Source organism: Oncorhynchus mykiss, chromosome 1 (assembly GCF_013265735.2).
Source record: "Oncorhynchus mykiss isolate Arlee chromosome 1, USDA_OmykA_1.1, whole genome shotgun sequence".
Classification (NCBI taxonomy): domain Eukaryota; kingdom Metazoa; phylum Chordata; class Actinopteri; order Salmoniformes; family Salmonidae; genus Oncorhynchus; species Oncorhynchus mykiss.
In genome coordinates, this window is record NC_048565.1 from 92,510,393 (window position 1) to 92,523,467 (window position 13,075).

The following is a 13,075-nucleotide window of genomic DNA, read 5'->3' on the forward strand; positions in this document are numbered from 1 at the left end:
AAACAGCCCTACGTAAACAGCCCCTACGTAAACAGACCCTATGTAAACAGCCCCTACGTAAACAGCCCCTACGTAAACAGCCCCTACGTAAACAGCCCCTATGTAAACAGCCCTATGTAAACAGCCCTACGTAAACAGCCCCTACGTAAACAGACCCTATGTAAACAGCCCCTACGTAAACAGCCCCTATGTAAACAGCCCCTATGTAAACAGCCCTATGTAAACAGCCCTATGTAAACAGCCCTATGTAAATAGCCCTACGTAAACAGCCCCTACGTAAACAGCCCCTACGTAAACAGCCCTATGTAAACAGCCCTACGTAAACAGCCCCTACGTAAACAGACCCTATGTAAACAGCCCCTACGTAAACAGCCCTATGTAAACAGCCCCTACGTAAACAGCCCCTACGTAAACAGCCCTACGTAAACAGCCCCTACGTAAACAGCCCCTATGTAAACAGCCCCTACGTAAACAGTCCATATGTAAAGCACTAACAGTCCAAGGGGAAACTCGACCGTGAACCACTTTGAGTCGCGTTGCGTTTCCAGACGGACTAAAGGGAGCGTGTTCCAGTGAAAGACGGGGACCGCAGCCTGTAGAAAGAGCAGATGTTGACGTGGGTTTTGGCCGCGAGTCAAGGTGAGGAGTCATTACGGTTGAAGTTCCTGGCGTCTCCGGTCCAGAACATGTTCTGGATATTGTCTACCTGCTGGTCGATGGGGAGAGGGGGAAAGCTATTTTGGTTCCAGTGGTATAATTTCAGGGTCAGAGTTTACTTTTTCAGTGATTGTAATTGCCAACTGTAGGTCAAGATATTCTCTGCTTTAATAAAGGAGAAGGTTCTGGAACATCGTGTGTAATTGTATTTAGCCGCTACGACCTCACACTGCACAGCCTTTACATGAAACCCCGTGCAAGCACCAGAACAGCTGTGCAGAGCATTAACCGATTATATAAAGCTGCTATGTCAGACTGATAGTAAAAACCACTCTACACTATTTACATGGCACCTAGCTACTCCGCTGTGCCAGCTGTTTCAACATCCTCTGTACTGACTGCCTTACACAGGAACTGTCTGAGAGAGCATAACATACTATTATTTATTTTTAGTGTAAATTAGCTGATTTATTTTAGTAAGTAAAGTACATGGTCAAATCAACGCTTTGAGTCTTTTGTTAAAGAAATAAATAAATAAACATTGGTTAATGAATTAAACAGATAAAACAAAGAAGATGCATTTTAAAGATCAGCCATCAGAATATCTGGTATTCTCACGTCTCTAGCTCAAAATGTTACCTTCTTCACCACCAGTGATGATTGGCTCTCCCCTGTTGGCTGGTGAATTCTCCAATCCCCTGAAAGAGAGGCCTACCCAATGAAAGGCGGGACATCGTAAACAGATACACAGACACATGCCATCATCTTGATAGTTATGATTATGAACGCTATGCACATAGAACGCTATGCAGATAGAATTGAATTGTCCTGTTAGTCGATCTAGTTATTCTTGTGTGTGGTGTCATGCTGGGAAATAATTTAGCTCATTCATTTCAGCCCTTACTTTGATTGATTGTTGACCAAGTGTCTCACTGCATCACAGATGTGGTTCTTTATTTTTTCTCTCTCTCTCTCTCTCTCTCTCTCTCTCTCTCTCTCTCTCTCTACCCCTCTCTCTCTACCTCTCTCTCTCTCTCTACCCCTCTCCCTCTCTCTCTACCTCTCTCTCTCTCTCTCTCTCTACCCCTCTCTCTCTACCTCTCTCTCTCTCTCTACCCCTCTCCCTCTCTCTCTACCTCTCTCTCTCTCTCTCTCTCTACCTCTCTCTCTCTCTCTCTCTACCCCTCTCTCTCTACCTCTCTCTCTCTCTACCCCTCTCCCTCTCTCTCTACCTCTCTCTCTCCCTCTCTGTCTCTCTCTCTGTCTCTCTCTCTCTCCACTACCTGATGCTTCTTGTGTAACCAGTGGATAGACCAGATAAAGGAGTAACTATCCGTGACAAACGCTGTAAAGGGAGAAACTGAGGTTTCCTGTATGTACACAGTAGAGGGACTTCAACCAATCGGCTGCCGATTGAATCAGACACGTTCAGGGTGATTAAAAAGGAGTGTAGATTGAAGCTGTGTACAGTGTGGTGTAGACATGATCCGTTATAATGCAGGCTCTGGCGTGTCACAATGAAACAGAACGCAACCGTTTCTAACAGAATGTGTCAAAACATGACCAAAAAGGTAAAGGGGTTAAACTCAGTGTGATCAGAAGTCGAGGCGGCAGGCGGGACAGTGAGGAGACAGACAGGATGTTGTGATGCGCGTCTCTCTTAGAGGCTTTCATTTACAATATGAATTGGTGCAGGACGAATTGGCCAAAACACTTGGTAAAAAAATTACAAACTTCGCATCAACATGAAGATGCAGATATATTCACAATGAACTATTCAGGCAATAACTATTTGCCTATGACAAAACTCAGGTATAACTCTACTGTAGTAAACCTGTTACCTACCCAGACTGCTCTCCTCCAGGTATAACTCTACTGTAGTCAACCTGTTACCTACCCAGACTGCTCTCCTCCAGGTTTAACTCTACTGTAACCAGCCTGTTATCTACCCAGACTGCTCTCCTCCAGGTATAACTCTACTGTAACCAACCTGTTACCTACCCAGACTGCTCTCCTCCAGGTATAACTCTACTGTAGTCAACCTGTTACCTACCCAGACTGCTCTCCTCCAGGTATAACTCTACTGTAACCCTGTTACCTACCCAGACTGATCTCCTCCAGGTATAACTCTACTGTAACCCTGTTACCTACCCAGACTGATCTCCTCCAGGTATAACTCTACTGTAACCCTGTTAACTACCCAGACTGCTCTCCTCCAGGTATAACTCTACTGTAGTCAACCTGTTACCTACCCAGACTGCTCTCCTCCGGGTATAACTCTACTGTAACTCTGTTATCTACCAAGACTGCTCTCCTCCAGGTATAACTCTACTGTAACTCTGTTACCTACCCAGACTGCTCTCCTCCAGGTATAACTCTACTGTAACTCTGTTACCTACCCAGACTGCTCTCCTCCAGGTATAACTCTACTGTAACTCTGTTACCTACCCAGACTGCTCTCCTCCAGGTATAACTCTACTGTAGTCAACCTGTTACTTACCCAGACTGCTCTCCTCCAGGTATAACTCTACTGTAGTCAACCTGTTACCTACCCAGACTGCTCTCCTCCAGGTATAACTCTACTGTAGTAAACCTGTTACCTACCCAGACTGCTCTCCTCCAGGTATAACTCTACTGTAACCCTGTTACCTACCCAGACTGCTCTCCTCCAGGTATAACTCTACTGTAACTCTGTTACCTACCCAGACTGCTCTCCTCCAGGTATAACTCTACTGTAGTAAACCTGTTACCTACCCAGACTGCTCTCCTCCAGGTATAACTCTACTGTAGTAAACCTGTTACCTACCCAGACTGCTCTCCTCCAGGTATAACTCTACTGTAGTCAACCTGTTACCTACCCAGACTGCTCTCCTCCAGGTATAACTCTACTGTAATCAACCTGTTACCTACCCAGACTGCTCTCCTCCAGGTATAACTCTACTGTAATCAACCTGTTACCTACCCAGACTGCTCTCCTCCAGGTATAACTCTACTGTAATCAACCGGTTACCTACCCAGACTCCTCTCCTCGAGGTATAACTCTACTGTAACCAACCGGTTACCTCCCTTCCGCATGTTACAACATGATGGACTCAAAAGGCACCATTTCCCGTGGACATAGATAAAGAAGAAGATATTGAATTGTGGTTTAAGTCACACAACACACATTCATGAAGTGATTCACCCCCGGGATAATTCATCTCTTTGGTAATTTACATCATCCAGTAAATGTTCCTTTATGCTCGCCGACTAGTTTGTGTTAATGCACTTCAACAAGGAAACAGGAAGGAGAATCAAACAAAACACAGCGGGTTAAATTAGATGAAGATTTTTCTCCTACCAAACGCTTTGGTCATTAGTCTATTCATTTATTTCACATTACTGGGGTGTGTACGTTTAATTGGGCCGCGTCATACACAGTAGAAACATGGTTAACGAGCAATATTGTTTTAATTACAGGCGTGCGTCACAAACACTTGACTTTGTGCCCCCGGTTTGTCATCGCTGACACTTCATCTTCTCTTCTTCTTCTTCACTTGGTGATAAAACTGCAGTGAAGTATTTCTCAAACCAATCATTTGTTTTAGTGTCCTCGCCTTTATATTCACGGACATGCGCTCCGTGGCACTCGTGCAGTAGTGGTGCGTGGGTAATATCACCGGGGAAGCCAAGATAGGAAAAAATGCCATTTTATAAACCTTTGTGTTGTGATACTTGTGTTGTTTGCTCTGTCACCTGTTAGTTCCTTGACACTGTGATATATACAGTGTTTGCTCTATCACCTGTTATTTCCTTGACACTGTGATATATACAGTGTTTGCTCTATCACCTGTTATTTCCTTGACACTGTGATATATACAGTGTTTGCTCTGTCACCTGTTAGTTCCTTGACACTGTGATATATACAGTGCATTCCGGAAAGTATTCTGACATTTTCCGTATTCTTTTTAGGTTACAGCCTTATTCTAAAATTGGATTTAAAAAAAATGTTTTCCCTCATCAATCTACACACCCCATAATGACATCACAATACCCCATAATGACATCACAATACCCCATAATGACATCACAATACCCCATAATGACATCACAATACCCCATAATGACATCACAATACCCCATAATGACATCACAATACCCCATAATGACATCACAATACCCCATAATGACATCACAATACCCCATAATGACATCACAATACCCCATAATGATATCACAATACCTCATAATGACAAAGCGAAAACAGTTTTTTGTTTTTTTTTGCTAAAGAAATAGAACATTTACATAAGTATTCAGACACTTTACTCAATAGTTTGCTGAAACACCTTTGGCAGCGATTACAGCTTGGGTATGACGCTACAAGCTTGGCACACCTGTATTTGGGGAGTTTCTCCCATTCTTCACTGCAGATCCTCTCAAGCTCTGTCAGGTTGGATGGGAAGCGTCGCTGCACAGCTATTTTCAGGTCCCTCCAGAGATGTTCGATTGGGTTCAAGTCCGTGCTCTGGCTCGGCCCGCTCAAGGACATTCAGAGACTTGTCCAGAAGCCACTCCTGCATTGTCTTGGGTGAGTGCTTAGGGTCGTTGTCCAGTTGGAACGTCAACCTTCACCCTGGAGAAGATTTTCATCATTCATTTTAATAAAGGATCTCTCTATACTTTGCTCCATTCCTCTTTCCCTCGATCCTGACCAGTCTCCCACTCCCTGCTACTGAAAAACATCCCAACAGCATGATGCTGCCACCAACGTGCTTCACCATAGGGACGATGCCAGGTTACCTCCACATACAGAGATAGATAGAGGGGTGCTTTATCGCTCACTCGAATGCTTATTCAGCTTCTTGCGAATTGAAGGGAAATTATGAAACACAGACGAAAGATAAATTATTTTATGTTTTTTCCTTTTTTTTTTATTGGTACATTTTGGGGGGGGAAGCCTAGCTTCCCTTGTTATTCACAAATACACTCAACTGCACTCATGTAAAAATACCTAAATAGCTATTAGCATTTTGATTGGCATTTTGATTAGCACGAAGCATCGTTTGACACAGTTTAGAACTCGAAACGTAGCTTCGGCTTTGTATAAACATCATTAGTTATGCACCCGAACTGAGCTGGTGACACGTTGTCACCTACAAGGTTCCTACTTGACGTATCGAAGTCAACATGAGCAGAAGTGATAAACTAACGTAAAAAAAAACTCCACCAGTTAGCAATTAGCGATCTGATTGAATGAACATTTCTCAACCCATTACGTGATACGTAAGAAGAATAACTTGGTGAGAGTGGGAGAACAGATGTTCACGTCTTTAAATAGATACAAGTGTTCAACAGACGTTTGGAAGGCAGTCTGTCGCTCTGACACCTTTTTTTTTAATGATGAATTACCATCAGAAAAGTTGAGTTGCGTTTTTAGTAAGATTGACTCGAGGCCACCTCACAAACTCAAGTCACATAACAAATAATGTGAAGTATCGGCAAACTCTTCGCTTCATGTACATGTTTCCTACCTCTGCATAAAGATATCACAATAGGGGGTGGGGTTAATTGAGCCAAAGGTTAAGTTGAACCACCCCTTGTTTCTAGGCAACGATACACACAATTAAATAATGTGACCAAATAGGAAGAGGATGTCCTCTTATGGAGTCTGTAAAGGAAGAGAAAAACATGGGGGAAAAAGTGGTAAGAAAGTTAGGTCCAAAAAAACAAGATTTGCACAATGTCTAATTCATGTATTGTATTCTAGGTTTCATGATGCTTGTATCTAAACCAAAGTAGATCATTTTAATAAGGTCCTAAACCTAGCACACAAGTGCCTCCTTTTTGCTCTGTGGGCTAATAAAGTCAAAATGTTTGCCTTTGGGTAAGTTGAGCCAATGGCCATGGGGTAAGTTGAGCCAATGATCATGGGGTAAATTGAGCCAATGACCATGGGGTAAGTTGAGCCAATGACCATGGGGTAAATTGAGCCAATGGCCATGGGGTAAGTTGAGCCAATGACCATGGGGTAAGTTGAGCCAATAGCCATGGGGTAAGTTGAGCCAATGGCCATGGGGTAAGTAACAACATGTGGAAAAAAGTCAAGGGGTCTGAATACTTTCATAATGCACTGTACCACACACCCATTCCATGAATTCAACTTTGACCTACCAGCACCGTCACCCTCTGTCACAGGACACCATCACCCACTTTACCCCAAGGCCGGCTCAACTTACCCTGTCCCTATGTATCAGCTTGTGCCAAGAGACCACTATCTTTACCAAGCTGTTTTCAAAACTATTATGTTTAAATTAATTCTGATTATTTTTCATGGATACACCAACATCCTGCAATATATATTTCTTTATTATAAAGAATATGGGACATAATGATGCTGAATTTAAAATATAGCTCAACATAACCCCATCCTCGCTTACATCTTACATCAGAACTACACACAGATTTAAACAACCAATACACGTACCACAAGCTGTTCTGTTCACCTTTTTTTTAATGGCAGAATGTTATACTGAGACGGTGGATTGGCATATCTGAGTTCACATTTTCCTGTCTTTCCCTAGGTACTAACATACCAACTAATAAACCCTTGGGGCAAACTCTGGAATCGTGTTGTAATGCCTTGTTCACTCTGGTTTGTTCTGCCACTTTAAAAAAAGCACCTGCTGCTCCCAGGGGGCTCCTACCCAGACACCTTCTGCCTCTCCCACTGGGACAGACCTCCAGTCATATTGTGGGGGGACGGGGGACTCCTGCACACCACAGTACTGAGCATTCATTCACACATTACAGCAGCATTACCATTACTATAATCTTTCCCTTTCCACAGGAAAAAGTTATATTTGTTGTTTACCTTCCTCTCAAAACATTAGCAGACTGCTTTATTAAACAGCATGGGAATACCATGACATTAGGAAACAGCATGGGAATACCATGACATTAGGAAACAGCATGGGAATACCATGACATTAGGAAACAGCATGAGGAATACCATGACATTAGGAAACAGCATGGGAATACCATGACATTAGGAAACAGCATGGGAATAACATGACATTAGGAAACAGCTTGATGAAACAGCATGGGAATACCATGACATTAGGAAACAGCATGGGAATACCATGACATTAGGAAACAGCATGGGAATACCATGACATTAGGAAACAGCATGAGGAATACCATGACATTAGGAAACAGCATGGGAATAACATGACATTAGGAAACAGCATGGGAATAACATGACATTAGGAAACAGCTTGATGAAACTGCTTGAGAATAACATGACATTAGGAAACTGCTTGATGAAACAGCATGAGGAATAACATGACATTAGGAAACAGCATGGGAATAACATGACATTAGGAAACAGCATGGGAATAACATGACATTAGGAAACAGCATGGGAATAACATGACATTAGGAAACAGCATGGGAATAACATGACATTAGGAAACAGCTTGATGAAACTGCTTGGGAATAACATGACATTAGGAAACTGCTTGATGAAACAGCATGGGAATAACATGACATTAGGAAACAGCATGGGAATAACATGACATTAGGAAACAGCATGGGAATAACATGACATTAGGAAACAGCATGGGAATAACATGACATTAGGAAACAGCTTGATGAAACTGCTTGGGAATAACATGACATTAGGAAACTGCATGGGAATAACATGACATTAGGAAACTGCATGGGAATAACATGACATTAGGAAACTGCATGGGAATAACATGACATTAGGAAACTGCTTGATGAAACAGCATGGGAATAACATGACATTAGGAAACAGCATGGGAATAACATGACATTAGGAAACTGCATGGGAATAACATGACATTAGGAAACTGCATGGGAATAACATGACATTAGGAAACAGCTTGATGAAACTGCTTGGGAATAACATGACATTAGGAAACTGCATGGGAATAACATGACATTAGGAAACTGCATGGGAATAACATGACATTAGGAAACTGCATGGGAATAACATGACATTAGGAAACTGCTTGATGAAACAGCATGGGAATAACATGACATTAGGAAACAGCATGGGAATAACATGACATTAGGAAACAGCATGGGAATAACATGACATTAGGAAACAACATGGGAATAACATGACATTAGGAAACAGCATGGGAATAACATGACATTAGGAAACAGCTTGATGAAACAGCATGAGGAATAACATGACATTAGGAAACAGCATGGGAATAACATGACATTAGGAAACAGCATGGGAATAACATGACATTAGGAAACAGCATGGGAATACCATGACATTAGGAAACAGCATGGGAATACCATGACATTAGGAAACAGCTTGATGAAACAGCATGGGAATAACATGACATTAGGAAACAGCATGGGAATAACATGACATTAGGAAACAGCATGGGAATAACATGACATTAGGAAACAGCATGGGAATAACATGACATTAGGAAACAGCATGAGAATAACATGACATTAGGAAACAGCTTGATGAAACTGCTTGGGAATAACATGACATTAGGAAACTGCTTGATAAAACAGCATGGGAATAGCATGACATTAGGAAACAGCATGGGAATAACATGACATTAGGAAACAGCATGGGAATAACATGACATTAGGAAACAGCATGGGAATAACATGACATTAGGAAACAGCTTGATGAAACTGCTTGGGAATAACATGACATTAGGAAACTGCATGGGAATAACATGACATTAGGAAACTGCATGGGAATAACATGACATTAGGAAACTGCATGGGAATAACATGACATTAGGAAACTGCTTGATGAAACAGCATGGGAATAACATGACATTAGGAAACAGCATGGGAATAACATGACATTAGGAAACTGCATGGGAATAACATGACATTAGGAAACTGCATGGGAATAACATGACATTAGGAAACAGCTTGATGAAACTGCTTGGGAATAACATGACATTAGGAAACTGCATGGGGATAACATGACATTAGGAAACTGCATGGGAATAACATGACATTAGGAAACTGCATGGGAATAACATGACATTAGGAAACTGCTTGATGAAACAGCATGGGAATAACATGACATTAGGAAACAGCATGGGAATAACATGACATTAGGAAACAGCATGGGAATAACATGACATTAGGAAACAACATGGGAATAACATGACATTAGGAAACAGCATGGGAATAACATGACATTAGGAAACAGCTTGATGAAACAGCATGAGGAATATCATGACATTAGGAAACAGCATGGGAATAACATGACATTAGGAAACAGCATGGGAATAACATGACATTAGGAAACAGCATGGGAATACCATGACATTAGGAAACAGCATGGGAATACCATGACATTAGGAAACAGCTTGATGAAACAGCATGGGAATAACATGACATTAGGAAACAGCATGGGAATAACATGACATTAGGAAACAGCTTGATGAAACAGCATGGGAATACCAGGACATTAGGAAACTGCTTGATGAAACAGCAATGGGAATAACATGACATTAGGAAACAGCATGGGAACAACATGACATTAGGAAACTGCTTGATGAAACAGCAATGGGAATAACATGACATTAGGAAACTGCTTGATGAAACAGCAATGGGAATAACATGACATTAGGAAACAGCATGGGAATAACATGACATTAGGAAACTGCTTGATGAAACAGCAATGGGAATAACATGACATTAGGAAACTGCTTGATGAAACAGCAATGGGAATAACATGACATTAGGAAACAGCATGGGAACAACATGACATTAGGAAACTGCTTGATGAAACAGCAATGGGAATAACATGACATTAGGAAACTGCTTGATGAAACAGCAATGGGAATAACATGACATTAGGAAACTGCATGGGAATAACATGACATTAGGAAACAGCATGGTAATAACATGACATTAGGAAACAGCATGGGAATAACATGACATTAGGAAACTGCTTGATGAAACAGCATGGGAATAACATGACACTTTGAAGTTGCGTGGGCCTGCTCATTAGCGTGATGTCATCTATTTCCACATTTACATATAGTCATGTTATGAACCTTCAGCTCCACCTGGATGTATCCCGATATACGACCTGTCCTCTCCGCCCCATGTCCTCAGTGCTTGGCTGGGTCCGCTGGCCTGACTCACAGGGAGCGTTGGTTCTCCACTTCATCAAACCGCTGTGGCCTGACTCACAGGGAGCGTTGGTTCTCCACTTCATCAAACCGCTGTGGCCTGACTCACAGGGAGCGATGGTTCTCCACTTCATCAAACCGCTGTGGCCTCACTCACAGGGAGCGTTGGTTCTCCACTTCATCAAACCGCTGTGGCACATCAGCGTGCCCGGCTTTGGGTTATTAATAATTGTGTCTGTGCGTTACAGATGTTGCAACAAACGAATGTGGCTGCTCTGGGGTTTCTCCTGACACCGGGGCGCCTCAGGTGCCGAGCGGAGCAGCGAACACAGACCCAGATCTGTCTCAGAACCTTCCTCGTCCTCGTGATGATCACACACTGAGAGACACACGGAGACCTGGTGAAAAGACCGTCTCTTCTTATTTCTCCTTACTAAAATGAAGTAAAGCCTTTATAATTAAAAACAGTATTTTAGTGTGCATCATCAAATCAACTCAAAGTGTATTTGTCACGTGCACCGAATATAACAGGTGTAGGTAGACCTCACAGTGAAATGCTGAATACAACAGTTGTAGTAGACCTCACAGTGAAATGCTGAATACAACAGGTGTAGTAGACCTTACAGTGAAATGCTGAATACAACAGGTGTAGTAGACCTCACAGTGAAATGCTGAATACAACAGGTGTAGTAGAACCTCACAGTGAAATGCTGAATACAACAGCTGTAGTAGACCTCACAGTGAAATGCTGAATACAACAGGTGTAGTAGACCTCACAGTAAAATGCTGAATACAACAGGTGTAGTAGACCTCACAGTGAAATGCTGAATACAACAGGTGTAGTAGACCTTACAGTGAAATGCTGAATACAACAGGTGTAGTAGACCTCACAGTGAAATGCTGAATACAACAGGTGTAGTAGACCTCACAGTGAAATGCTGAATACAACAGGTGTAGTAGACCTTACAGTGAAATGCTGAATACAACAGGTGTAGTAGACCTTACAGTGAAATTCTGAATACAACATGTGTAGTAGACCTCACAGTGAAATGCTGAATACAACAGGTGTAGTAGACCTTACAGTGAAATGCTGAATACAACAGGTGTAGTAGACCTTACAGTGAAATTCTGAATACAACATGTGTAGTAGACCTCACAGTGAAATGCTGAATACAACAGGTGTAGTAGACCTTACAGTGAAATGCTGAATACAACAGGTGTAGTAGACCTTACAGTGAAATACCGAATACAACAGGTGTAGGTAGACTTTACAGTGAAATGCTGAATACAACAGGTGTAGTAGACCTCACAGTGAAATGCCGAATACAACAGGTGTAGTAGACCTTACAGTGAAATTCTGAATACAACATGTGTAGTAGACCTCACAGTGAAATGCTGAATACAACAGGTGTAGTAGACCTTACAGTGAAATGCTGAATACAACAGGTGTAGTAGACCTTACAGTGAAATACCGAATACAACAGGTGTAGGTAGACTTTACAGTGAAATGCTGAATACAACAGGTGTAGTAGACCTCACAGTGAAATGTTGAATACAACAGGTGTAGTAGAGCTCACAGTGAAATGCTGAATACAACAGGTGTAGGTAGACCTTACAGTGAAATGCTGAATACAACAGGTGTAGTAGACCTCACAGTGAAATGCTGAATACAACAGGTGTAGTAGACCTTACAGTGAAATGCCGAATACAACAGGTGTAGGTAGACCTTACAGTGAAATGCTGAATACAACAGGTGTAGGTAGACCTCACAGTGAAATGCTGAATACAACAGGTGTAGTAGACCTTACAGTGAAATGCTGAATACAACAGGTGTGGTAAACCTCACAGTGAAATGCTGACTTACAGACTCTAACCAACAGTGCAGAAAAGGTATTAGGTGAACAATAGGTTATTAAAGAAATAAAAACAACAATTAAAAGACAGCGAACATCAATAACATTTGATAATTGTATATTTTTTTATGTCCTGATATGATTGGACAATACGATAAAGGTCTAAAAATCTTAATAATCTTACTTTGAAAAGGTTCTGTATCGTGATAGGCTGAATCAGTCACATGGTAGTCAGTATAGCAGCGGCTAGTAGAATCGACGGAAGTTGTTCCAGACATACACTCTGCGTGAAGTGTGTTTGTGTGTGAGAGAGGGAGTGAGATCAGGAGACAAACTGTAGAGGAGAGACATTTCAAATATGACTTTTCCATGAGTGTAGTGTGCTTTTTTGTGTGTATATGTGTGTGTGTGTGTGTGTGTGTGTGTGTGTGT